At 48.2% G+C, this 26,645-nt stretch overlaps 1 long non-coding RNA gene across 2 annotated transcripts; it reads left to right on the forward strand.

The window, feature by feature from the left end:
* LOC137322527 (uncharacterized) lies at window positions 1-26,645 on the forward strand. 2 transcript variants are annotated; one of them, XR_010963154.1, is made up of 3 exons: window positions 1-49; window positions 1,046-1,180; window positions 26,508-26,645. It is a non-coding gene; the product is annotated as an uncharacterized lncRNA (long non-coding RNA). The 2 variants fall into 2 exon arrangements; XR_010963153.1 differs by lacking the exons at window positions 1-49; window positions 1,046-1,180 and adding an exon at window positions 24,179-24,219.

Genomic DNA, 26,645 nt, shown 5'->3' on the forward strand with positions numbered 1-26,645 from the left:
CATTCATTCCAAGTGCAAGGCCTGGAATGGAATGGAACGCTGATTGCAGGTAAGTGCTCCCTTGGGACCAAACTTGCGTCTTGCCTGCCCAGGGTCCGTCGGGCGTGGAGTGTCATCGTGCTAACATTGCCCAGAGTGGACCCTTAATCGATTTTTCCCCCTCAGAATCTGCAAAGGGATTAAGTGAGTGGGCAAGAAGGTGGCAGGTGGAGTATAAAGTGGGGAAATGTGAGGTTATTCACTTTGGTAGGAAGAATAGAAAAACAGAATATTTTTTAAATGGTGAGAAACGATTAAAGGTTGGTGTTCAGAGAGATTTGGGTGTCCTCATACAAGAAACACAGAAAGTTAGTATGCAGGTACAGCAAGCAATTTGGAAGGCAAATGGCATGTTGGCCTTTATTGCAAGGGGTTTGGAGTACAAGAGTAAGGAAGTCTTACTACAATTGTACTGGGCTTTGGTGAGACCTCACCTGAAGCACTGTGTACAGTTTTGGTCTCCTTATCTAAGGAAGGATATACATGTCTTAGAGACGGTGCAACGAAGGTTCACTAGATTGATTCCTGGGATGAGAGGGTTGTCCTTTGAGAAGAGATTGAGTAGAACGGGCCTATACTCTCTTGAGTTTAGAAAAATGAGAGGTGACCTCATTGAAACAAATAAGATTCTGAGAGGGCTTGACAGGGTAGATGCCGAGAGGTTGTTTCCCCTGTCTAGGGAGTCTAGAACTAGGGGGCATAGTCTCAGGATAAGGGGTCGGCCATTTAAGACTGAGATGAATTTCTTCAGTCAGAGGGTTGTGAATCTTTGGAATTCTCTACCCCAGAGGGCTGTGGATGCTGAGTCGTTGAGTATATACAAGGCTAAGATAGATAGGTTTCTGAACTCTAAGGGAATCAAGGGATATGGGGATCAGGCGGGAAAGTGGAGCAGAGGTCGAAGATCAGCCATGATCTTATTGAATGGCAGAGCAGGCTCGACGGGCCCTATGGCCTATTCCTGCTCCTATTTCTTATGTTCTTATGTTCTTCTCCTTTGTTGCAGAACACGTCCATTGTGAGATGGTATCCACTTTTGCCCAATCAGGATTCTGTTTCTTCCACCCAGGGGCATGATTTTTACTTACGTCTGGGAAGAGAGCAGGAGGGTAGATTTTCACGTGGGAAACCCGGAAGTGAAGTGAGTGCGATTGCAACCCAATTGAAGCCAATTATTTTTATTTCCGGGTTTCCTGTGCAACAGCCAGCCAGACTGACAGGCAGGCTGCCTGTCGGGAGAGAAAGCAGCCGGGGATCAGAGAGGAGGGAGGGAGAGAGAGAAATCGTGGTGGGGAGTTGAGGGGTGGCGGGGTAGATGCAGTCAGGCCCTTCAGACGCAGGTCGGGCTCTTCAGATGCAGTCAGGCCCTTCAGACGCAGGTCGGGCCCTTCAGACACAGGTCGGGCCCTTCAGACGCAGGTCAGGATCTTCAGACGCAGGTCGGGTCCTTCAGATGCAGTCAGGCCCTTCAGACGCAGGTCGGGCTCTTCAGACGCAGTCAGGCCCTTCAGACGCAGGTCGGGCCCTTCAGACACAGGTCGGGCCCTTCAGACGCAGGTCAGGATCTTCAGACGCAGGTCGGGTCCTTCAGATGCAGTCAGGCCCTTCAGACGCAGGTCGGGCTCTTCAGATGCAGTCAGGCCCTTCAGACGCAGGTCGGGCCCTTCAGACACAGGTCGGGCCCTTCAGACGCAGGTCAGGATCTTCAGACGCAGGTCGGGTCCTTCAGATGCAGTCAGGCCCTTCAGACGCAGGTCGGGCCCTTCAGACGCAGTCAGGCCCTTCAGACGCAGGTCGGGCCCTTCAGACGCAGTCAGGCCCTTCAGACGCAGGTCGGGATCTTCAGACGCAGTCAGGCCCTTCAGACGCAGGCCGGGCTCTTCAGACGCAGGTCGGGTCCTTCAGATGAAGGTTAGACTCTTCAGACGCAGGCCGGGCTCTTCAGACGCAGGCCGGGCTCTTCAGACGCAGGCCGGGTCCTTCAGATGTAGGTTAGACTCTTCAGATACAGGTAGGGCCCTGCAGCCAGGGATCGGAGAGGAGGGAGGGACAGATTATAGGCCATGGAGGATGTTGCGGGGTGGGGGGGGAGCGTGGAGAAGATCGCGGGCTAGGAGGTGATTGGATCGGCAGAAGAGTCGGAGGAAGGGTGAAGCGTTGGAATTCGGGTGAAAAGTCGGAGGGAGGGAGGAGTCGGAGGGAGGCAAGAGTCGGAGGGCGGGAGGAGTCGGAGTGAGGGAGGAGTCAGAGTTCAGAGGTCAGCAGAAGAGTCGGAGGTGGAGGGGAGTCGGCCATCGGGGGGGTCGTGTCTCAGCCAGCGGGGGTGGGGGGGGTTCGGTCGATTGCGCGGGTCCAATTGTGGCAGGTAAGCTTGGGCCTGGATGAAACACTCCTGCTCTTCCTGGCCCACAAGCAGTGCAATAAAGGCACTTACCTGATAAACCGGCCCTTCTCGCCTCCTTTCACCTGCCGAGATTCATGAGAACATAAGAACATTAGGGGTTACGGGGAGCGGGCAGGAAATTGGACATGAAGCTGAGTTCGGATCGGTCAAGGCCCTGTGGGTGGCGGAGCGGGCCCAGGGGCTGAGTGGCCGGGTCCTGCTCCGACTTCTTGTGTTCTTTAGATTTGAGGTTGGGATCAGATCAGCCATGATCTTATTGAATGGTGGAGCAGGCTCGAGGGGCCGATTGGCCTGCTCCTGCTCCTATTTCTTATGTTCTTATGTTCTTAACATAAGAAATAGGAGCAGGAACCTCTGGAGATGTTAAATTTAAAGGTGAGTAAACATTAAATAATAAGATACCTACCGTAACTATTTCAATTAGTTTAATTGCCTCATTAACGATCAGTCCGCCGGCATTAATTGGGGATACGACTTCCGGGTTTCAGCTGCATACGTGCATCCAAATGTTTTTTTTTGCTCGTTCATGGGATGTGGGCATCGCTGGCAAGGCCGGCATTTATTGCCCATCCTTAATTGTGCTTGAGAAGGTGGTGGTGAGCTGCCTTCTTGAACCGCTGCAGTCCCTGTGATGAAGGTTCTCCCACAGTGCTGTTAGGAAGGGAGTTCCAGGATTTTGACCCAGCAACGATGAAGGAACGGCGATATATTTCCAAGTCAGGATGGTGTGTGACTTGGAGGGGAACGTGCAGGTGTTGTTGTTCCCATGTACCTGCTGCTCTTGTCCTTCTAGGTGATAGAGGTCGCGGGTTTGGGAGGTGCTGTCGAAGAAGCCTTGGCGAGTTGCTGCAGTGCATCCTGTGGATGGTACACACTGCAGCCACTGTGCGCCGGTGGTGAAGGAAGTGAATGTTTAGGGTGGTGGATGGGGTGCCAATCAAGCGAGCTCCTTTGTCCTGGATGGTGTCGAGCTTCTTGAGTGTTGTTGGAACTGCACTCATCCAGGCAAGTGGAGAGTATTCCATCACACTCCTGACTTGTGCCTTGTAGATGGTGGAAAGGCTTTGGGGAGTCAGGAGGTGAGTCACTCGCCTCAGAATGCCCAGCCTCTGACCTGCTCTCGTAGCCATAGTATTTATATGGCTGGTCCAGTTAAGTTTCTGGTCAATGGTGACCCCCAGGATGTTGATGGTGGGGGATTCGGCGATGGTAATGCCGTTGAATGTCAAGGGGAGGTGGTTAGACTCTCTCTTGTTGGATATAGTCATTACCTGGCAATTGTCTGGTATGAATGTTACTTGCCACTTATCAGCCCAAGCCTGGATGTTGTCCAGATCTTGCTGCATGCGGGCACGGACTGCTTCATTATCTGAGGGGTTGCGAATGGAACTGAACACTGTGCAATCATTAGCGAACATCCCAATTTCTAACCTTATGCTGGAGGGAAGGTCATTGATGAAGCAGCTGAAGATGGTTGGGCCTAGGACACTGCCCTGAGGAACTCCTGCAGCAATGTCCTGGGGCTGAGATGATTGGCCTCCAAGAACCATTACCATCTTCCTTTGTGCCCTCGTTAAACCCATAAGTGGGCACGTTGGAGCCGGGTTGCCGTCACGATCTAAAGAGCTGTTATTTTAACCGCCCACCTGCCCCCAACTCACCCATTCTTTGGGGTTAAAATTACCCCCAATGTCTTAGCTACAGTACCTCAGCCATACAAATGTGATATTTTTCCGCTTTAATTGTTCACCCTATTTCTTGTAACTGGGTGGGTCGACAAGAGGTGGTGGTCCAATGTCTGACAAAATATGGCAATAATGTCAACATACATCATTATGTATTCCCTGGCCATCAACAGGACAGAATCCACTTGCCACTGAAATATAGTTGTTGCATTTTCATCCTGTAAGTTCATGTAACCCCACGGGAGTACTAATCATGAGTGACTCGCTCACCTGACGAAGGAGAAAGCCTCCGAAAGCTTGTGATTTTCAAATAAAACAGTTGGACTATAACCTGGTGTTGTAAGATTCCTTACATTTGTCAACCCCAGTCCATCACCGGCATCTCCACATCAAGAATTGTCAGGTACTTCGGGTCCCCTCGCTTCCCAAGGATGTCCACAGTGTGAGGCAAAGGACATGCATCAGCTTTGATTGGTTAATCTACACAGTACAATGTAGTCTTACCCTTCTTAGGAAAGGGCATCACTGGAGATGTCTAGAGGCTATTTAAAGGCTATATATCAACAAATCTAACATTTTATACCTTTCTTCTTTGATAGTGATCTATATGCTAGAATGGACTGGATAGGGAAGTTGCCATAATGGAGTCATGGTGCCTGTGTCTGTCATGTAAGAAAAATGCTGTGGAAAACTGAGTTTGCCTAAAACAATGACTGAAAGCTGTACCAGAACTCTGCAGCTTGCGAGCTCTGTTTAGGCAAAAGCTGTCGAATTAAATCAATTCTCTCCACCAAGGAGTTTTTCTTTACCCTTGGGAAATAAATTAATTGTGTTCTCAGCCTCCTCCTAGGTAAACAGGATACATAAAGTGACTTAGTTGCAGTTGAGATTAGGAATTAACATGTTAACCAAATGTTTATGCTGTTGGAAAGGCACCTTGACCATGTAATTCATTTGATTACTTTTGTCCTCCAAGGTATATGCACCTTCTCAATGGGCCTGCAATTTGTGTTGCATCATCAACAGTACAATTAGCACTCTCTGGCCTATCTGGAAATCTAGGGATTCAGCAATATGGTTGTACCAGAATTTCTGGTATATTTGCACAATCATTTTTTTTCTGCCAGTATTAGATTATCTGCTGCTACTGTGAAAAACAAGCTTTAAAATGTCAATGGCAATCATGCATTCCTAAACAGCAAATAGAGAATAATTTTCAATTACTCTTTGGGAATGCTCACTTCTTTATACATAAAATACAAATGCAATGCCTATGTTCATAGTAGATCTAAAATCCTGGGAAATGCACCAAATAAAGTGTCAAAAATCAAGATGGATCCTCCTAGAACATAAATGTTGTGTCTTTAACACTTGTATCTTGTATTTTATAGGAACATAGGAACAGGAGTAGGCCATTCAGCCCCTCGCGCCTGCTCTGCCATTTGATAAGATCATGGCTGATCTGTGATCTAACTCCATATACCTGCCTTTGGCCCATATCCCTTAATACCTTTGGTTGCCAAAAAGCTATCTATATCAGATTTAAATTTAGCAATTGAGCTAGTATCAATTGCCATTTGCGGAAGAGAGTTCCAAACTTCTACAACCCTTTGTGTGTAGAAATGTTTTCTAATCTCGCTCCTGAAAGGTCTGGCTCTAATTTTTAGACTGTGCCCCCTACTCCTAGAATCCCCAACCAGTGGAAATAGTTTCTCTCTATCCACCCTATCTGTTCCCCTTAATATCTTATAAACTTCAATCAGATCACCCCTTAACCTTCGAAAGTCTAGAGAATACAACCCCAATTTGTGTAATTTTCCTTTAGTCTTTTGTGTACCTACAGTTTCTTTTCTCCAATGTGAATAAAAGAATGCTGTATATACTTCAAGCTTAAGTTACAAGCTTATGTCCAACTGAACCATTAGTATATATATTTGTTTTCATGTGCTTTAAGCTTATATTCATGGCTGTTTTGCGCTGTTAGCTTTTTGGGGCTGTGCCATCTTTTTTGAAACCATTGAACAGTTTTGTTAGTTGCCTCACGTAACAGTCTTTAGGCACTGGACTATGGGAAGATGGAGTTGTGGCACCTTCACCCTTTGGGAAGGGGAGGAGGAAATTTGGGCCTGTAAGATAAAAACGGAAGGTTATGTAAAACAGGGGTTGGGGGTGGGGGGAGAGAAAGAGAGAGAGAGATGAAAGGTGAACGTGACCGTGGTAAACTATCCCTCCTCATCCTTCTCTACCTGTCTGCAGCCGTTGATACCGTTGACTACATCATCCTCCTCCAAAGCCTCTCCTCTGTCATCCAGCTGGGTGGGACTGCTGTCACCCTGGTTCAATTCTTATCTATCCAGTCATAGACAGAGAATCACCTGCAATGGCTTCTCTTCCTGCTCCCACACCGTTACCTCTGGAGTCCCCTAAGGATCTATCCTTGGTCCCCTACCATTTCTCATCTACATGCTGCCCCTCAGTGACATCATCCAAAAACACGTCAGGTTCCACATGTACGCTGACGACACCCAGCTGTACCACACCGTCACCCCCCTCGACCCCTCCACTTTGTCTGATTTGTCACACTGCTTGTCCGATGAGTAAAAATTTCCTCCAACTGAACATTGGGAAGACCGAAGCCATTGTCTTTGGTCCCCGCCACAAACTCCATTCCCTAGCCACCGACTGAATCCCTCTCCCTGACCATTGTCTGAGGCTGAACCAGACCTTTCAGGTGTCCTAGTTGACCCTGAGATGAGCTTCTGACCACGTAGCCACTCCATCACAAGACGGCCTACTTCCACCTCCATAACATCGCCTGTATCCACCCTGCCTCAGCTCATCTGCTGCTGAAACCATCATCCACGCCTTTGTCACCTCTAGACTTGACTATTCCAATGCTCTCCTGGCTGGCCTCCTATCTTCCATCCTCCATAAACTTGAGCTCATCCAAAACTCTGCTGCTCATATCCTAACTTGCACCAAGTCCCGTTCACCCATCACCCACCCATGACCTACATTGGCTCCCAGAACGACTCGATTTTAAAATTCTCATCCTTGTTTTCAAATCCCTCCATGACTTTGTCCCTCCCTAGCTCTGTAACCTCCTCCAGCCCTACAACCCTCCGCGATCTCTGTGCTCCTCCAATTCTTACCTCACCATCGCTCCACCATTGGTGGTTGTGCCTTCAGCTGCCTAGGCCCTAAGCCCTGGAATTCCCTCCCTAAACCTCTCCGCCTTTCTACCTCTCTTTCCTCCTTTAAGATGCTCCTTAAAACCCACCTTTTTGACCAAGCTTTTAGTCACCTGTCCTAACATCTCCTTATGTAGCTTGGTTTCAAATTTTTTTTGATACCCGCTCCTGTGAGGTGCCTTAGGACGTTTTACTACGTTAAAGGTGCTTTACAAATGCGAGTTGTTGTTGTTGTTGTTGTTGTTGTTGTTGTGCTGCTTTGTCATTACTTACAAATTTTTCCCCTTCAAGTATTTATACAAATCCCTTTTGAAAGTTTTGGTGAACCTGCTTCCACCACCCTTTCAGGCAGTGCATTCCAGATCATAACAACTCGCAGCGTAAAATGTTTTTTCCTCATTTCGCCTCTGGTTCTTTTGCCAATTACCTTACATCTCTTTCCTCTGGTTACTGACCCTTCTGCCACTGGAAACAGTTTCTCCTTATTTACTCTATCAAAACCATTCATGATTTTTAACACTTCTATCAAATCTCCTCTTAACCTTCTCTGCAATATGGAGAACAATCCCCGATTCTCCAGTCTCTCCATGTAACTGAAGTCCCTCAGCCTTGGGACAATTCTAGTAAATCTCCTCTGCACCCTCTCTAAAGCCTTGACATCCTTCCTAAAGTGTGGTGCCCAGAATTGGCCACAATACTCCAGTTGTGGCCTAAATAGTGTTTTATAAAGATTTAGCATAACTTCCTTGCTTTTGTACTCTGTCTCTATTTATAAAGCCAAGGATCCCTTATGCCATTTTAACATCCTTCTCAACTTGTCCTGCCATCTTCAAAGACTTGTGTACATACAACCTCAGGTCTCTCTGTTCCTACACCCCCTTTAAAATTGTACCATTTTGTTTATATTGCCTCTCCTCATTCTTCCTACCAGAATAAATCACTTCACATTTCGCTGCGTTAAATTTGATCTGCCACATGTCTGCCCATTTCACCAGTCTGTCTATGTCCTCCTGAAGTCTGTTACTATCCTCCTCACTGTTTATTACATTTCCGAGTTTCTTGTCATCTACAAACTTTGAAATTATGCCCTGCATTTGCAAGTCCAGGTCATGAATATATTTCAAAAAGAGCAGTGGTCCCAACACCGACATCCGGGGGACATCATTGCACACTGAGTCTCCCTCCAGTCTAAAAAAAACTGTACACCACTAGTCTCTGCTTTTTGTCCCTTAGCCAATTTCGTATCCACGCAGCAACTGCCTCTTTAATCCCATGGGCTTCAATTTTACTAACACGTCTATTATGTGGTACCTTATCAAACACCTTTTGAAAATCCATATACACAACATCAACCGCACCACCCACAGCAACCCTCTCTGTTACTTCACCAAACAACTCAATCAAGTTAGTCAAACTCAATTTGCCTTTAACAAATTCATGCTGGTTTTCATTTATTACCCCAATTTTTTCCAAGTGCCAATTCATTTTGACCCAGATTATCATCACTAAAAGTTTCCCACCACTGACATTAGGCTGACTGGCCTGTAGCTGTCAGGTTTATCTCTCTCCCCTTCCTTGAACAGGGGTGTAACATTTGCAATCCTCCAGTCTTCTGGCACCATCCCCATATCTAAGGAGGATTGGAAGATTATGACTAGAGCCGCCACAATATCCACCCTTACTTCCCTCAGTAACATAGGATGCATCCCATCTGGACCGGGTGACTTTCCTACTTTGAACGCTGCCAACCTTTTAATTACCTCCTCTTTATCTATTTTTACCCTATCCAATTTCTCTATTACCTCCTCCATTACTGTGACATGAAGAGCATCCTCTTCTTTAGTGAAGACTGTTGCAAAGTATTCATCTAGTACCTGAGCCAGGCCCTCTGCCTCCACAAGAACATTTCCTTTTTGGCTCCTAATCGGCCCTGCCTTTCCTTTGACTACCCTTTTACTATTTATATGTTTATAAAAGACTTTTGGTTTCCCTTTTATCCCGCTATTCTATTCTCATATTGTTTCTTTGCCCCTTTTACTTCCTTTTTCAGTTTTCCCCTGTACTTTCTGTATTCAGCTTGGTTCTCTACTGAATTATGAACCTGACATTTATCATAAGCCTCCTTTTCCTGTTTCATTTTTATCTCTATATCTTTAGTTATCCAGGGAGCTCTAGCTTTGGATGCCCTTTCTTTCCCCCTTGTGGGAATGTGTCTACTCTGTACCTGAACTATCTCCTCTTTGAAGACCTCCCATTGCTCATTTACTGTTTTACCTGACAATCTTTGATTTCAATCCTCCTGGGCCAGATCCCTTTTCAACTCACTGAAATTAGCCCTCCTCCAGTTGAGTATTTTCACATTTGATTGCTCCTTGTCCTTTTCCATAACTACTCTAAACCTAATGATATTGTGATCACTGTTTCCTAAATGCTCTCCCACTGAAACATGCCCCACTTGCTCCACTTCATTCCCTAGAATTCAGCACTGCTTCCTTCCTCGTTGGGCTGGAAACAGACTGATCATGAAAGTTCTCTTGTACATATGTCAGAAATTCATACCCCACTTTGCCCTTCACCCTGTTATTTTCCTAGTCTATATTAGGATAATTGAAGTCCCCCATTATTACTACTCTAAAGTTCTTGCATCTTTCTACAGTTTGCCTGCAAATTTGCTCCTCTATCTCCTTCCCACTATTTGGTGGCCTATAGTATACACCCAGTAGTGTAATAGCTCATCTATTGTTCCTTAATTCTAACCAATAGACTCTGTCTTTGAACCCTCAAGTACATCATCTCTTTCTAGTGCTGTAACAGTATCTTTGATCAATTCTGCCAACCCTCTCCTTTTTTTCCTTCCCTATCTTTCCTGAATACAACGCAGCCAGGAATATTAAGTGCCCATTCTTTCCCTTGTTTGAGCCAGTCTATATTAGGATAATTGAAGTCCCCCATTATTACCATTATATCATAATCCCATGTGGCTACTAGTTCCTGCAGCTCACCAACCTTATTTACCACACTCCGTGCATTTACACACATGCACTCTAAACCCATCTTTAGTCTGCCTTGTGTTTCGCCCCTGTCTGATCCCTCCTATTTCTGAACTAGTCTTTATTCTAATGTTTGTCTCCCCAGTCCTCTGTGCACCTTGCATCTCCTCTCCAATGCTTCATCCTGGTGCCCATCCCCCTGCCAAATTAGTTTCAACCCTCTCCCACAGCACTAGTTAACCTCCCTGCGAAGACATTGGTCCCAGCCCTGTTAAGGTGCAATCCATTCATCTTGTAGAGGTCCCTCCTGCCCCAGAACTGGTTCCAATGCCCCAGGAATCTGAAGCTCTCCCTCCTGCACCACTTCTCCAGCCACATGGTAACCTGTCTTATCTTACTGCTCCTATACTCACTAGCACGTGGCACTGGGAGTAATGCAGAGATTACTACCTTTGAGGTCCTGCTTTTTAACTTTCTCCTTAGCTCCTGAAACTCTGTCTGTTGGACCTCAACCCTTTTCCTTCCTATTCCATTGGTTCCAACATGGACCATGACTGTTCTCCTTTCCCCCTCAAAATGTTCTTCACCTGTTCAGTGATGTCCTTTACCCTGGCACCAGGGAGGCAACACACCATGCGAGACTCACTTAGGCAGTTGCAGAAATGCCTGTCTATCCCCCTGACTATCGAATCCCCTATAACCACTGCATTGCTACGTTTTGCTGTGCACCCCCCCACCCCACCACCTCGTGCAGTCACTTGCCCCACGGTGCTGTGGATCTGCTCTAGACTGCACTCCCCTGAGGTGTCATCCCTCTCCAGTATTGAGCACTGAAAAACGGTTTTGAGAGTGCCACACCACCGGGGGAATCCTGCATTGCCTGCTTCTTCCTACCCTGCCAGATGGTCACCCATTCTCCTGAACTCTCTGTAACAGTGGGGTGACTACCTCCTGGAACGTGTGCTCCAGGAAATTCTCAGCCTCCCGTATGCCCTGCAGCCACTCCAGCTGCTTCTTAAGCTCAGAAACCCTGAGCTCCAGCTTGAGCAGTTGGAGGCACTTCCTGCACACGTGGTGATCCAAGACACACAAAGTGTCCTTGAGTTCTCACATAGCACAGAAGTTGCAGGCAACAGGTCTCAGCCGTTCCATCATTTTGCTTAAAACTCTATCTACTTACATTTTATATATATATTTCTCTTATGTTTTTTACATATATATGCTTTTAGTTTAGTATCCCCTTACTCCTATTTATTATTTATTTATTATTTATGTATGCCAGATTTTTATTTAATGCAATTCAGATCACTTTAATGTTGGTATCCTCTACTTGATTAATTTTAATTTTTTCCCCTTAGATCTAATTAATTACTCTGATTATTTATATATTTACTGATTTACTGTTGCCTCTTGGTTTAAGTTATGTAGCACCTTCTTCTCCCTCTGCACCGAATTCCCACTCTCACCAAATTCCCACTCTCAACGAATTCCCACTCTCAACGAATTCCCACTCTCAACGAATTCCCACTCTCAACGAATTCCCACTCTCAACGAATTCCTGTCGTCACTCTGTTTAGCAGATTCACCCAACTCTCACCAGGCTCTGTACTTTTCAGATATCCCTCTAATATATACCCTTCAGAAACACACTAGCTAGTTACAATTGGTCAGTTAACTTCTAGCCACAATAATTAACACCTAGTCAGGGACCCACTTACAGCTGATTGACTATTTTTTTGAGGGGCACAACTAATAAAACCCAAATCATAAAAAAGGACAAAAGAAATTTATCAAATTAAATCATAATGTTGTTGCCGATGTTAACTATGCAGTCCAGTCCCTGAGGTGCCCACTGGTCGCGGAAGGCCTCAAGTGTACCGGCAGACACCGCGTGCTCCTTCTCCAGGGCCACCCTGGCGCGGACAAGACCGTGGAAGAAACGCAGGCAACCAGAGCGAACACGGCCACGGGCTGCATTCAACCAGGCCCAAGAGCAGACCCACGAGGATGTCCTCCGACTTGCCTAGCCCCTTCTCAACAGACGGCCAAAGACCAGGAGCATGAGACTGAAGTGCAGCCAGAAGTTGAAGAGCAGCCCCTTCAAGTAGTAGAAGAGGGTCTGCAACCTCTCACACTCCTTCTAGATATGAAACACAGACTCATCCAGGCCGCAAAAGTCACAGGCGGCCTGGGAGTCCGTGAAGTGAGTGAAGAACCTATTGGTCGCCACTGCTCCATGCAACTCATTCCACCTCAGATCCCCAAAGGTGCAGGGGAGAATTCCCACATAGAGAGCCCTCCATTGCGGCCCGCCGCCTCCACCGGACAGCAAGGTGGCATACCAGCCCAGATGGATGACAAGGGCGAGTAAGTAGAGAGTTTGCATGAGCAGCCCGTACAGGAAATCCCTCCGCGCACAGTAAAACGGCACAGAGGGAATTTCTGAGAGACAGCTCAAGTTATGAGGTGCAGGCTCCCGAGGGAGATTTCGGGGCCTCGCGCCGATGAGAAATTCCATCCGAACGGGGATCAGCTCAAACAGGATCACTCCACTCACTTGAGCCTCCTCGAAGCACCGAGTGGAGTCAGGGCCGAGTGCGACTTTCACATCCTCGATGGCTTTGGCCGCGGGCCAAACGTAGCGCCAGCACATCCGGTCTGCCAATGTCTCTGGCGACATCCAGCCTGCTCCTCCGCCATTCAGTACGTTCCTGACTCTGGTTACCTTGGCAGCCAGGACCCTCCTCGCTGCCAATCATGTGTTGCCGAAGCCGACTAGGCGGAGGTACGGATTCCTGAGCAGTGCCTCCTGTAGGATGACCCCTGCCTCTGATGGGGGAAAGCTCCGGCTGGAGGCAACCATATTCCAGACCTCGATTAGAGCCTGATAAAAGACAGGCAGCTCCTGTAAGGATGCGTAGCCGCCCGACAACGTAACAAACAGGAGCTGCGTGTCGTAATTCAGGCTGTGCAGCTGGCGGAAGAAACACATCGCCAGCGCACAGCATCTAGACGTGCAACAACAACTACTACTACTACTACTACTACTTGCATTTATATAGTACCTTTAACGTAGTAAAATGTCCCAAGGCGCTTCACAGGAACGTTATCAAACAAAATTTGACACCGAGGCATGTAAGGAGATATTTGGACAGGTGACCAAAAGCTTGGTCAAAGAGGTAAGTTTTAAGAAGCGTCTTAAAGGACGTATCGCTACAGGGTCTGAAGGCGGTGAATCTCAACCTGGGTGCAAACACACACCAGAGCCTGACCGCCCTCCCTAAGCAGGAGACTCAGAATCACAGCAGCAACCCAATGCTTCCTTTGGTCCCAGAAGAAGTCAACGAGCTTCCTCTGAATCTTGGCGACAAACCCAGGAGGAGGGATCAAAGTGACCAATCGGTACCAGAACATTGCGGCTACCAGCTGGTTTATGTCCAGCGCTCGACTCCTGTAGGACCACATTCAGAACAGTCCTGTCCAGCAACCTAGGCGAGCAGTGACTTTGTTCTCCAGCTCTTGCCAATTTGCTGAGGAGCACGTCATTGGCATTAGCCAAAAGGAAGACCTCCAAGCCCGGTTCGCGCAGAGCCAGTCCCAACAGCCTCTTCCGCAAGAGGCGCAGGAAAGGCTCCACGCAGATGGTGTATAATTGGCTGGACATGGTGCATCCCTGACGCACTCCTCTCCCAAAACGAAAGGGCATCGTCAAAGATCTTATACCTTAATCAGACACTCTGCAGCAGCGTACAGAAGTCGGATCCGGGCGACGAAATGCGTCCCAAACCTGAATGCACATAGAGTCCGAAGCAAGAATTCATGATCAGGCCTGTTAAACACCTTCTCCCGATCAAGGGAAAGGAAGGCGACCGACAGACCTGCTCTCTGGGAATGGGGTGGATCAGGTCCTGGACCAGATGGATGTTATCGTGGATGGTCCGGCCCGGGATTGTGTAGGACTCGTCAGGGTGGATCATGTAGGCCAGCACGGTGCCAAGGCAAGCAGACATAGCCCTGGCAAAGATCTTGTACTCTGTGAAGGGGGAGACCGGGAGCCAGTTTTTAAGGTGTGGGGGGTCCCCCTTCTTTGGCAGCAGGATGACAACTGCCTTGTGCCAAGAATGGGGAATCTCTCCGGTCACCAGACTTTCCCCCTGGACCTGTGTGTAGTCGCCCCCCAGGATGTCCCAGAATGCTCTATAGAATTCTACGATCAGCCCGTCCAGACCAGGGTCTTTTCTCGAGAGCTGGCAAAGGGCAGCAATCAGCTCCGCCAGGCTTAGCAGAGCATCGAGCCATTCGGTGCCCTCCGGGCTGACCTTCGGCAAGTCCTCCCACAAAACTCCACGAGCACCCTCGTTGGATGGATCCAGAGAGAACTGAGCCCCGAGGTAGGCACGGGTCCTGGCTCTGATCTCCTCTGGATCTGAGACAAGGGATCCGTCGTGGGCCAGCAGCCCAAGAAGCTACTTACGGATGCCCCGTCTTTTTTCTTGCAAGTAGAAGAAGGCGGAACCGCGGTCCAGGTCCCAGACAAGCTGCAGGTCCTTCAGCGTGCCCTTCTTCTCTTCAGTCCAGTCCAGTATGAGCACTCCGGTCTTCATGCAGGTGAAGACGCTGGAGTTGGGATGAAGATTCCATCAGACTTCCACCAAGTCGAAGGACCCGACCAGGTCCCTCAATTTCCCTCACTGACGGTGGGCACCACTGGGGACCGGAGCGGTCCCTCGCCTCGAGGGCGCATTTGAAATCCCCCTGAGGATTATGCACTTGCCAATGTCGATGGAGTTGAGGTAAGCGGACACTTCTTCAAAGAAGTGCTCTCGCTGAGCACGGGCTGGGAGTGCGTACACATTCACCAGGTAAAGAGGCACATCCCCAAGGCGAATGGTGACATGGAGCAAGCGGCCTGGCACTGGCTCCTTGACCCCCAAGATCTCCGGCTGAAAATGTGGGGCCAACAAGATAGCCACCCTGCAGAAAGTGGTGGCAAGGTGACTCGTGCAAAACCCCCCCTCCCCATTCCAGGATCCATGTAGCTTTGTTTCCCGGAATGGTGTGGGCCCTCTGCAGGGAGCACGTCGCATACCTCCTTTCCCGGAGGACCGAGAAGTTGTTAAATCTGCGACGGTCCTCTCTGCTGCCATTAATGTGAGGCTGGCTATGGCTATCTTCATGGCAAGAGCCTTGTTCAACCTCTACCTAACCCTACCGTGTAGAGGGAGCGGGGCTACGAATTGACCTCCACTCCCTCAGGAGCCAGTGAAGAAATTCCTGAGCCGGCGAAACTCTAACTCGTCCACGTCCTCGCCCGCACGGCCTTGATGGTGGAGCGGACGGATCGGATGAGCAGCACCAACTCCGACCATTGGTCGAGAGCTTGCTGAATCTTGTTGCAGTGATACAAGCTGTTTGCTACAAGCTCCTGGAGTTCCTCAATGGTGATGAGGGGGGAACTCAATAGGGGATACGAGGGCAGCAGCCGCCTCACTGGCGATGGGCTCCAAATCATCCCTGGTGTCCGCCACAGGGATGCCATCCTCCCCCGGGTCATCGCCGCCCACGACCGAACCGCCCATTGCATAGAGTGCAGCAAACGGATTGGCCGTACCAGCCGGCCCTTCCTCTGTCACGCTCCCACCCCCAGGACCAGCGGCTGAGGAGTCCTCCCTGGGCTCCTCCAGGGGGTCAGGGGCAGAGGGCGGCAGAGGACGGAGGCCCTCTCCGAGCATTGTAGCTCCAGCGCTGGGCTGTACAGCGAAACCAGGAGCAAGACTATCCCCAGTTCCATTAACTCACCCGGCACCAAGCTCAGAGATGGGGAGAGGGGGGGCCTTCCCCTCCCCCATCACCAGCGGGTGGGTTGTTTTTATAAAAACCTCGGCCAGCTCGAGTAGTTCCTGGGAGATGTCAGGTTGCTGTGGCTGGGCGAGCTCAGCCTCATCAGTCTTGCCCACTCCAACCCCCAAGACACTCGATACGGTGATGATTAACATTTTGATTAAGGAATCCGCAGGCCCCCCTATAGGCAGGGCATTCTTCTCCCTCCTCAGGGGGGATCTGTCCTACCCTCTTCCACGGGGGGACGTCCCTTTGCAAGGTTCTCCTCCACTTCCAAGGAGAGGCGCCTCCTTATTTTTCCCGGAGAGTTGCGGAGGGAGGGAGACCTCCAGGTCTGCTGGGGCCTCCACCTCTGCACCTTCCTTATCAATAGGGTGTCTGGTCTCGGGCACGACCATGGGATGGAAAGTGGCAGTGGGATTTAGAGCCGGATCAGTCCCAGTCGTGGGTACGAGCTCCGTATCACACTCCCCGACCAGGGGACCCGCCTCGAGGTGTTTATTTTTATGCCGCACCTTCCTTCCACGAGGACGCTCTTCCCCCCTCCCCGTTGGAGGCCTTATTGACAGGCGCCTCCGCCGTTGACTGCACCATCTTTGCTTCCGACGCGGGGGCAGGTGTGGGGGGAAGAGCGGTGGCAGCGCCAGCCTCTGCTGCCTTGGCTGTTTCGACGGCTGGGAGGCGGGGCAGTTCTTGCGAACGTGACCCACCTCCTTGCAGGCGTGACGTCGCACTCCCTTGGACGTCCAGAAGACGCAGTAAGCTGCCCCCTGGTGGTGGATGTAGAACCCACCTTCAGCATCCTCCTCCCGTAAATAAATAGTTGGCACCGGAAGGAGAAGACATGACGGAGGATGGTCTCCCTGAAGCCGAGCGGGATCGGCGTCACCTCTGACCTCACCTCCCCCAGTTGATGTAGTTGGGGGAGGAGGAGCTGGTTGGTTATAAGGGGCAGGACATTTGATAACACGACTCTCTGCGCAGTGGCCTCATGAGGATCCATTGGCAGGAAGGTCCTGCCCACCACTTGCCCCTTATTGAGGGCCAGGAGCATCGCCCACTCGGACTTCAGGAAAACCATTGCCTCTCCGTGCAATTTAGAGGCTGCAACCATGGATAAGGGGCCAACAACCTCAGCCATGGCCTACATGCATGCCTCTATGGTCATATTGGGGTGGGTGTAGCTCTTGATCCCGTGCTTTTTTGTTGTAAGCCTGAAAGGTGCAGGGGTAGCAGGAGCAGCTGTGGTGGCCATCCCTGCATAGGTCCTGCTAGGACCTGGCATTGGCGTGGATAGGGTAGCCATATTATTGAGAGCTACACTCCCCAAGTCTCAGGCCTGATGTCAATGACCTTTATTTATTTAATATCAGAGAGGGTTGAAATTGAAAAAGCACCTCTACCCAAGCTGGTAAGAATGGGAGAGGGGCTTTCCCTCCTCCTTAAAATAAACATGGGCTCTCTCCACAAGAGGAGAGAGGGATGGATAGGAGGGAAGGAAGGAGGCTGCAGGAGTGGGTTGCTGCTGAAGTGGGGTACGGTGGTTAAGAGTGGGGTGCACTTTAAGATGTTTGCTCCTCGATGGTCTTCTTGGTAGGGGGAAGGAGATGTCTTCACCCAGACAGTTGAAACTGCCTAGGCTCAGTTCTCCACAGGATGTTGTTGCAGGAAAAGCTTCAACCAGGCAGCACCAGCTGTCCTGGGTCAGGCAATGGGGGTGTTTATACAGTGTGTTTGGACACACACACACACACACACCCACCCTTGCCTTCTTCTTTCTTCCCCCCCCCCCTCTCCTCTTAGGTCTTAACAAGGCAGAAACAACCAACAAGCCACAGTCCCGAGTGCACTGACACCCGCCTCTTCTTTCTTTCTTCCTGTTCCAGCAAACCATACACCACACCCCTGCTATCCTTGCTGCTGCTGGTGATGTCAATCAAATCCCTCCTTCTGCTAGATGTTTTTCTTTTTCCTCTTTCCCTCCTCCTTCCTCCTCTTCGAATATGTGAAAAAGCAATTTCCAGATCCAGATCCGGATCCAGCAGCTCAGCAGCACATTAACACCAGACACCTACAGCTGAGGCTACCTCTGCACCTAACTCTCACCAAATTCCTGTCGTCCCTCTGTTTAGCAGATTCACCCAACTCTCACCGAGCTCTGCACTTAAAGTTATTATTAAATACACTCTGTTCTATTTCCATAACCATGTTTGCAATTTTGCCTGGAAGATATTGAAGATTCTGTTATCCAGTGCTTGAACGAGTCTTTATATTAGATCGGTATGTATGGGTGCTGGAAGGCAGGGGCCACATGTGGAATTTTACTCCAGCTGGAGTTACCATTTTCTGTAGAGAAGGAGCAAGGTGAAAATACTGAGGGAACAGGAAAAGATACAATTTGCACATTTTCCTCTGCACATTTGAGATGTAATCAGGTCTGTAAATTCACTCCAACTAGCAAATGTGCCAGGACTGCATTCATGAGGTTATAAATGTTTTGAAAATCAGGTTCTCTGATTTGCAATTGAAACTCCCACTGAAGAAATTAAATATGCTTCTCTTTCACATTATTTACATTCATTTTATTCTATTGCTTCCTTTAAGGAGAGCGCAGTGACACTTTGGTGCATTGCAGCCTCTTGAAACATATTTATTACTTCATTTCTCAAGTAGATGTTTTCTCTTTTGATTCTGCTTCATAATCCAGTTCAGCAGATACATTCAATCTACAGCTCTCTCAATAGGTTAAAAGCACTAGTTCTAATTAAACATGCGTTTTGTTTTTAGTATTTGCTGCAGAGCCAGTGCAATCTTCATCCAAGAACCAGATAGAGCTCCTTCGAGTGCACTGCTTAATATGTAGCTAAGTTCTACAGACCAAGAAGTACCTAAGTTTGATCCCTGGTTTAGCCAGTGTGGGCCTCAGAACCCAGGTTCAGGGAGAGGAGAAATCAGTCACTGCTGCTTTTTCTGATAATAACCCAGTGATTCTTGCTGGAAAGTGTCAGTAAGTAGATATTGGGTAAGAAATGAATATGGCACTGATGTTGACCCCACCCCCCGACCTTTGAATAACCTGTCAAAACTGGCTGTCAAGCTTAAAGAAAGGCAAGGCATCATAAGGTTGCCAGAGTCCATACAACCATTCCTCAGCACAAAAGTACAGGAAGGATTAGGGCAGGTATGGAATTTGCCCGACCAGTAAGGCACGACTTGTGTGTTTAAAGTGGTGTAACCACAGGTGCCTGGTGCGTCCTTGGTGACTACTGAAGTCACAGGAGGTGAAAAGTTAGTGAAAAATTCTGTCATGGGGAAGTCTGCCCTACGAATGTCATATTGTTTCTGGCACTCCTGCCTTGAGAAGTGAAGGGGAGAAAAACATTCTTAAAAAAGCTAGGATTCAGAAAAATAAACCTGGTGCAAATCACTTTCAAATTATTTTTGCAAGTAAACACATGAAATTCTCAGATTTCAGTATATTTGCCAAAATTCTACAAGGAAATTTGGCGTTCAAATGATTAATAAAGGATGCAATGTTGAAAGTTAGATGTTGTTAACTGTAACATTTGAAAATAAATGAAATACACATACAATGTGCAAGAGTACTTTATGTAGGCTGAAATTTGATATAATTAAAATCTGATTAATTCTTTTCAAGGACAAAACCTTTCACATTCAAATGAAGCTCCATGAATTTATCAGTTAAATTTTATTAAGAATACATAAGAGTCCATTTGAAAATAATTTCTGGGCTTTTCTATCCACTCATAGAATCATTCAACTCTAATCAAATATATTCATACAGAATTTCCTCGACTTCACAGGAGATTGTACTTCTTTCAGACTTTGAAATGCAGATTCAACATCTCGTTTCACTTTTCCTAACAACTGGTCAAAGATAAAAGTGTACAATGTCAAAAGATAAAGGGAAGATTAATAACCTCATGTAGTATACAAAACTTCAAAGAGTTTTGTACCATTTTACAACTTTCTGTGACTATATTCACAAATCACAGAATTGAGATTAAAGGAAGTTGTGATAATGGCCCTGCTTGCCATGCACTACTGTTTTTTAATGATAGACAACAAAATGAGGCATGCTAGTACAGAAAAAAAGTAAACTTTTCCAAGTTTAGCGTTCACATGTCAAGTTTTAGTGCAGGTCACTTGAGACGGATTTCCCTCTACATTGTTCCAACACTTCGGGTGCTAAATTGGGCCGTGTGGCGCCCGTTGTTTTGGCGCTACACGGCCTCTCTGACATCCAAGATGGTGTCTTGGATGCACACGCACGTTTCCTGCGTGACGTGCGCCAGATGCCATCTTGGTAGAGGAGTTAGCGCAGGCGCAGATAGCGAATGCTGGAAGCATGTAAAGTAGGGAGAAAATGCGTGCAATCAATGTGCAACGCTGATTTAAAGTGATAGACACCATTTTCAACCTTAACGCTCAACTCAACGGACAGTCTTATCCCCGACCATCTAAATGTGTCTTACAGTGCCTGAAGGACCCCCCCACCTGTGCTATTTAAAGGGGTCATGCAGGTGTTGCAGGTTAGTGGCTGGATTATTGCTTCTGGCTGCTGGTGGAGTAGGAAGTGTTTTTTGAAGCTCCCTATTCTTACTGAGAATTCCTACACTACTTTTGAGAGTGCTTTGGCAGATACTGCCTTTTGGATCGGAAAGTTAAAACCGTGGTTGAACAACATTCCTGCCAACCATGGGCGGTCTGCTAGGGCTCCCGCTGGGCATTGAGCATGACTGGGAGCATTTAGAGAGGTCCCGCCCAGCAGGTCAAGCTGCGAGGAGTCGGAGGACGAGGAGGCACAGGGCATTGAGCAGGAGGCCCTACCCAGTGAGGGCCTTCCGGGACCAATTCTCTTACCTCAACATGACTGAGGAGGATTGCATCTGACGCCTGAGGTTCACCAAAGAAGCCGTGACCAAGATCTGTCAACTGGTGTGGCCACAACTGCAGCCTCAGAGCAGGGCGAGGACAACATTGCCTGTGGCTGTGAAGGTCATCGTGGCATTGAATTTCTGAAGCTCAGGAGCATTTCAGGCCTCTGCTAGCAACATGTGCAACATCTCGCAGTATGCAGTGCACTGCTGCATAAGGGAGTTCACAGACGCACTGTACCAGATGAGGAACAGGTTCATCACCTTCCCTCTCATCAGAGACAAGCAGAACGAGTGAGCACAGGGGTTCGCTCGCATTGCTGGCTTCCCCATGGTGCAGGGTGCCATTGACTGCACGCACATTGCCCTGCATGCCCCGCGCATCAACTCAGCCGTCTTCGTCAACCGAAAGGGCTTCCACTCCCTCAACGTGCAGCTGGTGTATGACCACATGCATCGAATCATGGAGATTGATGTCCGCTACCCTGGGAGCAGTCACGACGCCTTCGTCATGCGGCAGTCCAACGTGCCAGCTATCTTTCATCCGACTCGGCAAGTTAAAGGCTGACTACTGGGCGACAAGGGCTACCCCCTCACGCGGTGGCTCATGGCACCGGTCAGGAACCCATGGACACGTGCACAGCAGGCCTATAATGAGAGCCATGATGCCACACGCAACATCGTGGAGCACACCATAGGCCTCCTGAAACATCGCTTCCTGCGTGTGGACCAGTCTGGAGGAGCCCTGTAGTACTCCCCTGAGTGGGTGGGCAGATTTGTGGTGGTACGCTGCTTGCTGCAAAACCTCGCCATCATGAGGGACCAGCCTTTACCACCAATAATCGGTGAAGACCCTGAGCCAGAGGTGGAGGAGGAGGAGGCTGAGGAGGAAGAGGTGGAGGAGCAGGAGGAGGAAGAGGCTGAGGAGGAGGAGGAGGAGGGGGTGGAACCGGAAGAGGAAGTGGAGGAAGGCACAAGGGTGCAACAGGAACCACACGCCTTGTCTGCAAGGGCTCTGTGTGCTCGCCTGATCCGTGCCTGCTATCAATAATTTGAACTACATCCCCCAACTCACCAACAGTCCTACACTCCCCACCTTTCCACTCCCACAAGACAATCAAATCGCCCTCCATCTGATTACACATTGATGTCCCTCTCAGCTCATTGCATAAATAAAAACCACCACCAAATGCAAAATCAAAGTCTCATTTATCAATGAATAAATGAAATTATGCAAACATAACAGAACTATTCACCCTTCTGCATTCCCTTAGTGCCTGTTGTTCTTGTGCCTTTACCTTTCCTAGTGCTCCTACGAGGTGCTTCCCCAATGGCTGGAGCATGGGTGGTGGAAGGCTGCTGGCCTTCAATGGAGGAGCGTGCAGATGACGTTGGAGGACGACCTCGAGCAGCTCTGGGCCAGGAGGGCCTGGCTTCAGACTGCACCATCTCAGCATGGGCTGCAGCAGTCTGGCCTGGCTGGCCGAGAGGCAACAACAGGGGCACTGGCGGAGTGACAGGGGTGGGAGCAGGAAGGCTGTCGTCCTGAGAGAGGACAGCAGGTCCGACTGCCATGGCACCACTGCCACTCTCACAGGGCAGTGCTTCAGCAATCCTGGTGATCAGCTGGAGAATGAATTGCTGGAGTGCTGTGACGCCCTGGAAGCCCCAATCCACACTGGTCCCCAAACCCACGATAGCAGAAGTCTCAGCTTCCAAGGCAGCAGTCAGATCTTTGATGGCAGATGTTTGTGCTGCAATGGATGCTGTGACATCGGCCATCAGACCCTGCATCACTGTGGGTTCCCCAGGTGCGCTGATGGAGGTGACGTCCTGTTCCGTGTTGGAAAGGATGGGCTCCAAGCTCTGCGCAAAGCCCTGCGCCAAGTTGGAGCTGGACTCCTCCATGCCCCTTCTCATTGTGCGCAAGCTTTTCAGTGCCCTAAGCATTTGTTGGTGTACGTCTATCAGCCGTCTTCTGTAGCCTGGCCCATCGAAGTCATCATCTGACTCCTCTGCAGCAGAACTAGTGAGTGACCTCACCCTCCGGTGAGCTGGCACCTGTGGTATCTGTTCCCCCCCACCCCGGCTCCTGCGCACTTGTGCCCAGTATCTCACCATGTGCAGATCCCTCCTCTAACCTAACCTCTAAAGGACGCACAGTGTCAGTCTCTGAGCTGGTGGAAGCAAGTGTCAGAGCGAGTGACGGTGTGGCTTCAGTGTCCTCCTCCTTCTCCTCGGAGGGTGCTGTCACGTGTTCTTGGGTATCTGCAATGACAAAGGGAAACAGGTTGAGTTGTTGAATGGGGAGAGGAGCAAGTAAGAGGTGTGTGCTGACAGCATGTGCAGCACGTGAGTCAGAAAAGATGATGGGAGGAGGGAGATGTGGAAAAGGAGAAGGAGCCTTCGATATGCAGAGACTCCCTTCACCAGGGCGTGCAAATGTGCCCGTCCAGCCTCAGGTCTCTCCTGCTGCCGGCTGTTATGCCCCACCTTCTCCTGCAAGACAGAGGACGGTGTGTCAGTGAGTATCCTGCATGGTGTGTGGGTGATGTGCCTGTCATAGTCGAATAGCTACCAATTTGTGTGACTTGTGAGTGGTGGTTGTGTGGCCTGCAATTGTGGTACTATGTGCAGGTGAGATGCAGCATACCGAGTGCATCATTGCGTATGGACAGGCAGTGTTTGTTGGTGGGTGGGTGACAGGAGGTGTCGTGCATGGAGCAGTGGTGCAGTTGGTTGGATGTGCTACTTGACTGTTGTATTCACTCACCTTGACCACTCGTGTCAAATCATTGAACTTCTTCCGGCACTGCACCCACGTGCATGGTGCCATGCTCCTGGCGTTGAATTCCTGCGCCATAGCCTGCCAGTGCCTGCGGAGCTGGAGTCTGGAGGGTGTCCGGCCACCCTGCGTGTTCATGCTGGCCCTCCTTTTGTCCACGCCTTCCACCAGGGCCTCCAGAGCATCATCGGAAAAGCGTGGAGCCCTCTCTCGTGCTGGTCCAGCTATTCTCATGGCCATCTTTCCCTCCTGCAGGTAAACTGTGTACCTGCCATTTGAAATGTGCCTGCACCTTTAAGAAGTGCAGACTGCTGATGACGTGCACACCCCATTTCCAACTTCCTCATTCTCAGTACGGGTTGCACTGGCCGCTCGGAGATTATGTGGTAAGTAGCAGGCAGCACGAAGTTCATCATGCTACCACCATCCAAAACGGACCTTTATAGAATTTTTTCCCCCTTAATTTCCTCGTATTCTTAGCACCTTTTTATATTTCTCTTATAAACTTTGTGGTCTCAGTATGAGATTGTAAGATCACAGTGAAACTGTTACATGGATTAGGTCTGCAACAGTTCATTTTGCTCAACACTTATTACAAAGAAAAAGTGAGCAAAAGTACTCTGAAATCTAACTGTTTGATCTGGATTCAAACCCAACTCCTGATAGCCCAGTGACTATATACTAAAACAATTTTCTAATGCACTGTTCCAATGCAGTTGTCCCTCAAAATTTTGAGCCTCTCCAATTTTGCCCCAAAATGTTAAACTGAGACTTTTCCTTAAAATGTATCAAAAGCAAAACAAAACAATATGCTTTTTTGTTACGTAATAGTTGTCTTTTCCAGGTTTTTTTGGAATGTTTTTCCACATTGAAGTTCAGCAAAATAATACATTTATATGTCATTATTCTTTATAATGACATTAGTACAATATCCTACCATTAAAAACCATGTAGGTATTCTACAAGAAGATGGATTTATTTGCTTGAACAGTTGCACTTTGCATTTCTAAATACAGGTCAGTGAGTTTCCTAAGGGTGTCTTCACTCAGCATCAATAAATCACCATAGATACTCCAGTGCCAAAGCACATTAGCTACATTAATATAAGTATGCAGCAGACATATTTGCCAGTAACTCTGTGGAATCAAAAGTAGAGTATGTTTTTAACACAAACATTTCTCTTTGCAGCAAATTACAGTGCACATCACCCAGGGGTGGAAATTCCCGTGAGCACTATTTTAACAGTCGTTGGGGTAAAAATTTGTCTGGACCCCAACCATGAGTTTTACACGCGAGCTGCTGGTGTCTCTCACACCTCCACACGCAGCTAGTGCATTTGAACAGTGCAAATATCGGGCTGCATGCCTTGCTGGCAGCCAATTCTCCTGATGTTCAGGCTAATGTTTATCCTACTACCAAAAGAGATGAATTAGTCATTTATCGTATTTGCTGCTTGTCTGCGAGCAAGTTGATCGCCACATTTGCCGACCAAACATTTTTCCTGAGAAGGTGGTGGGGGGCCTGCTTTCTAGCAGTTTGATTGAACTGAGTGTCTTGCTGGGCCACTTCAGACAGCAGTAAACAGTCAACCACACTGATATAAGACTGGAGACATATATGGGTCAGACCGGGTAAGGATGGCAGGTTTCCTTCCCTGAAGAACATTGAAGAACCAGTTGGGCTTTTATGACAATCTGACAGCTTCATGGTCACTGATACCAGCTTTTTATTTCCAGATTTTTGAATCTGAATTCAAATTCTCAAAGTACTATGATGGGATGTATTAGGTTATTACTCCAGGTCTTTGGATTACTAGTCCAGTAACATAATCACCACACTACCATACCCACATATCCTTTTCCTTTGCATTGCAAAGCACTTTGAGAATGTCATCCTGCATGTGGGAAGCACTGTATAAAGTACTATGCAAGTTGTTGGAAGGATGAGTTAGATGGACTGAATAACCTCCCTCATCTGTACTTATCTTAGTGACCTTTGTGACTGAGACAACATGTGTCCAATGCACTGTGTTCTGTAGCAAGGCGTGGGTTTACTCGTGTGATTCTCTGCACAGGGAATTCTTAGTCAGTCATTCTGTTACGGGAGGTACTGAGCAGGGGCTAGGTGCTTTCCACAGTAAGGGAGGGAGAAGCAGAGTGTAATTCACTCCAGTCTACTCTTGAATTCTCCTAGTGGTCATTTATACACCAATACTGACAATGAAGCAGGCTAGGTTGCCAGCCAAACTTCCTGGCCAGACATGACGACCAAAGAAATGATTTTAAATATATATATATATATACAACTTTTAATCAGGTTATAATTAACTTACTGAGAAGGCCAAAATGTCTCCCTAAAAAGAAAAGACAAATATTTTAAAAATTGATAAAATAATAAATGTTTTCTCATAATTCAGCTAATTTACATATACACCCATATGAGCGACACAGTTGTCTATTGTTATGAAGGTGGAGAACCTGCATATTTTTTATATTTTTCGACCTTGAGCACAATTTAATTTTCAGGAGTTAAATGATGACATTTAGTTTGCAAACTAGCCAGATGCATCAATTGACTGAAATCACACCAGAGTTTTCAGTTTGCTGACTGTTTAGATTTCTAGCTTGTATAATAAATGTGTTGATATTTACAGCATTTTGTTCTTGGCTTCTAGTATCCATGGTGATGAAAAGCTGTATCCCTGAACTACGAAGATCCTTGTGATGGGGAAACAATCAAATTAGCATTTTGAGAAATGGAGTTGCCGAGCCAATTTTGAAAGCAGCTCCATAAATTAAAAATTTAAATAACC

The sequence above is a fragment of the Heptranchias perlo genome, chromosome 6, assembly GCF_035084215.1.
Source record: "Heptranchias perlo isolate sHepPer1 chromosome 6, sHepPer1.hap1, whole genome shotgun sequence".
NCBI lineage: Eukaryota > Metazoa > Chordata > Chondrichthyes > Hexanchiformes > Hexanchidae > Heptranchias > Heptranchias perlo.